At 30.0% G+C, this 4,179-nt stretch overlaps 1 long non-coding RNA gene across 1 annotated transcript; it reads right to left on the reverse strand.

Moving 5' to 3' along the window:
* Positions 1–764: 764 nt before the first annotated feature.
* Positions 765–3,625, reverse strand: LOC133816671 (uncharacterized). Its single transcript, XR_009885406.1, has 3 exons — positions 3,540–3,625; positions 3,346–3,411; positions 765–909 (listed from the first exon to the last, which is right to left on the reverse strand). It is a non-coding gene; the product is annotated as an uncharacterized LOC133816671 (long non-coding RNA).
* Positions 3,626–4,179: the final 554 nt, after the last annotated feature.

Here is a 4,179-nt window from a genome sequence, read left to right on the forward strand (position 1 = left end):
AAACAGATTAATAAGAGTGACTCGTGGACTAGGTAGATTTTAACCAGTGAACCACATAAAAATTGTGTGAGGGTTCTCGATATTTCTTATTTGTCCAATTACGATTTAGCAAAAACCTAATATCTCTATTTTCAAATTCATTAATCCATTGTTGGCGAAAAACCGCATCAACAACTTTCTTTTCATATGTTTTGTTGTGCATGAAATTACTCTAAAAAATTACTTCCTAATAGTAAAAATAGCAAAAAATATCTCGCAAAAATTTGTTGTCATGAATTTTGCAAAAATTTAACTCAAATTTTCAAAATGGTAATCAAAATATATTTCAACGCATGAATATGATCACTACCCCCAACTTTAAATGAGACATTGACATCAATGTCTAACGTTATGCACATTGTGGGAGCAAAAGGGAAAATGATAACCACCAAACACAACAACAACAAAAACCCCAAAAAGTAAAATTCCACAAAACAAAATAAAACATACTAAAACGGAAAGATAAACCTGATTAGTGTTTGGTAGACAAAAGCGTCGCTCTCAGGTAAGTTGTAAAGAACGCCCTAGACTAATACTTACAAAACATTCGCATAACATAGTTTATAAAAGAATACCATCCATTATTAAAGTCTCAAGGGGGGGGGGGGGGACTTATTTAAAACCATGCAAGTTGGCGCCACAAGTTTAAAATAAAACATAGGTTTTTATGCAAAGTTCAAAGAAACCAAAAATTTAAATAACTGAGTCCCACTGATAGTTTAGGAAAGTCTCTTAAAAACAAAACATAATTTAAAAATGGCGTTCTACGTCGATCGTTTTTCGTCCATAGGATTACCCCACGCCATACACCCCATGATGAAAGAACTCCTCACGTCACCACGCGTGCCATAGAGAAATCCTATTTGCTACCTGGAAGGAAAGTAAGGGGATGAGCTAAAAGCCCAGTAAGGAAGTACAAACAAATAAGTAAGTAAGAAAACAACAAAACCAAACACTAACGTTCATCTAAGACATCATGGTACGTCATAACGTAATCGTAACATATCATCATATCATAACATAATCGTACATATCATCATATCATAACATAATCGTACATATCATCATATCATAACATAAACGTAACATATCATCATATCATAACATAAATGTGACATATCATCATATCACAAACATACAGCATACATGATGAGCATGGAACGCTAGTTGTCCATGTCACCCTATGAGGTAAACAGGAGATCACTGGTCCTTGAATAATCTCGGCGCGTCCGCCCTAGGAGTCACGTCTCAATGTCCTTAGTAACTCGTTCGATGTATTTGACATCGAAATCTGTTTGATGTATCTAACATCGTATTCTGTTTGATGTATCTGACATCGTAACTGGTTTGATGTATCTAACATCCATACACATATCACATTCAACATATCATCACGTTATGGCATTCATAATTCATAACAATTCATTCATACAACAGTCTTACCATTCATAGCATAAAATCATAGAATCTATCTAACTTCCTTACCTCAGGTCCAAGCTAAGAATTTCACAATCTTTCAACGAGCCTATATCATAATCAAAATAACATTTCTTAGGTTCACAAAATTACTATTTTGCCCTTCCATACAACTCATGTGTGCATGGGCCATGCACTCATGATAACAGTTACACTAAACATGCAATTATCGCCAAAAAGAATAATGCTCGTTCTACCCATTTTACTAACATGATTGTTTTATAAAAATCACATGGTTGAATAATAATCATGATTTTGGACGTAAAAGTTGATTTGCATGTAACATGCATACGTGGGAACATTGCGTAATAAAGACGTTTTCAAAAACGATAATTCTATATTTCTTGCTTTTATTGTTTGAAAATCAATAGACATATTACATGCTTTATTTTTCTTATAAATTTCTAAGTTGATTAAACTTCTCAAAACATTATTTTATTTTATAAAATTATTTTATTTTAGCTCAAAAATAAAATATGTGACATCTCCATTAATTAATCTCAAATTACAAAGAATTAACCAAAAAGCTTGGATTTAATTAAAATGCCTATTTTTAATATGTCCCTTTAGAAAAATAAATTTTATCATTGTGTTACTTAAATGAGGTGAGAAAATATATTTTTAAGTGTGGAAAAATATATTTTTTATTCAAATTATTTAAGACTTAGTTTTATGTAACAAAATCCATATGTGACAATTAAATAACAATTTTTAACCTTTTTAAAACAAACTTTCAGCCACCATTTATTTTCTTCAAAAATCACAAATAAATAGAATCTAAATATTTTTCTCAATCAAAATAAAGAAAAATCATTACTTATCAAAATATGCATTCATACCATTAAAAATATCATTTTTCAATATTACCATAACTTAGGAAAAATAATTTATTCCAAAAATTAATCAAATCCATTTTAGTGAAACTTACTTCATATTTTATTACAAAAATTCCAGCAACTATTTTTATCATTCAAAATCACCATATTCAATTTAAAAACTCATATTTTCTCAAAATTCAATAAAAATTCTGTAGGTAATTATTTGAGTAAAATATCATTTTAATGGGACTTAAAATCCCCTTTTTAATTTCATAAAATTTAACATAACATCAAGGACATTACTAATGCATGCAAATCATCTTTTTATCAACTTTTACCCAATTATTTACAAAAAAAACAGCAAGCTTAATTCCTCATGAAACTCAACTTTTGTCCCAAAAATTACATAAAATCATACATGTTTAAAATCTCATCATACTCTTATAATATGCATGATTCTAATATCACTAACATATTCCCATGAATTCTTTTAAAACCATTTTTTTTCTATTCCATTGAAAACCAACAAAACACTAACCATAACAATAACATATATTAGTTCATAAGCACCATATTCATATATGTCTTATATTAACCTAACATGTTTCTATCATTATTTTCATGCATCTTATAATTTAATCATTCACAATATAACATGCATCCTATCAAAATTTCATGGATCCAAATATCAAGATTGCCAATTATCATCTTACCCATATCACATAGGTCCTAAAACATGGATCTAAGATATTGAAAATCATACAACAATAACAAAAATATCAAGAACATACTTAGGTATGCTTAGGCCGAAATCTCCATACATGCATTCATAGATTATCACCAATTTTTGTGCATAGCAAAATCAACATCACAACCCTTTTAAAACAAATCATACTCTCAAAATATACAAATCATATTCACCAATCCTACCAAAATCAACCATTAGCATCATCATCAAAACCTCATAGACAACCCACCAAAAACAATATAAAGGCTAAGAAAAGACCACTACCTCTCTTGATTGTAAAATCAAGAACACAATAAGATCAATACCCAAACTCCACACCCTTGTTCAAGCCTAGGGTTTTTATTGGAAAACCACCATGAGGAGAAGAAAGAACCCAAACACACACAACAATAAAACAAGTCAATAACATATTATCAATAAAAAGAGATTATACAAATAAGAAAAACAAGAGGACATACTCTAAGATGGGTTCCTCTTCACCTTCTCCTTCTTTCTTTCTTTCTTTCTTTCTTCCTCTCTCTCTCTCTCTCTCTCTAGGTCACGGCAGCCACAAGAGCAAATGGCTCTTCTCCTCTTTCTTTCCCCTTTATCATTATCGTCTCATAAAGCCTCACCAACACAAAATGGTAAGTTTCCTTCTTCCATTTATTTTCTCTTAATTTCTCTTTATTTTAATAGATATAAAGGAATTAAAAAATGATCACATGCCTATCCCCAAAATAACTATTGTCTTCAATTTTTTATTCTTATTACTTAAAGAAATAATTCCTTTCCCACTAGGTCACACGCCCAAACACTCTTCTTCCCTTTCTTTTCTTTTTTTTTTTTTATAAATAAATTAACTCAAATAAAATCTAAAATAAGGAAATATATAATGTGTAGAAAATCTACACATGTGCACCATGCTACCATGCACTAGCACACACTAAATCACTAGGGTGCATTACTATCTATCATGCACCTTAGTGCATTCCACCATAGCTCACATAATTACCTCAATTGTCACACTTAATTAAAATGTAACACTAATAGTAAAATAACATGTTACACAATTATTCACTTATTAAATTAATTAACCAAACAATTCTAACAATTAAA

Source organism: Humulus lupulus, chromosome 2 (genome assembly GCF_963169125.1).
Source record: "Humulus lupulus chromosome 2, drHumLupu1.1, whole genome shotgun sequence".
Classification (NCBI taxonomy): domain Eukaryota; kingdom Viridiplantae; phylum Streptophyta; class Magnoliopsida; order Rosales; family Cannabaceae; genus Humulus; species Humulus lupulus.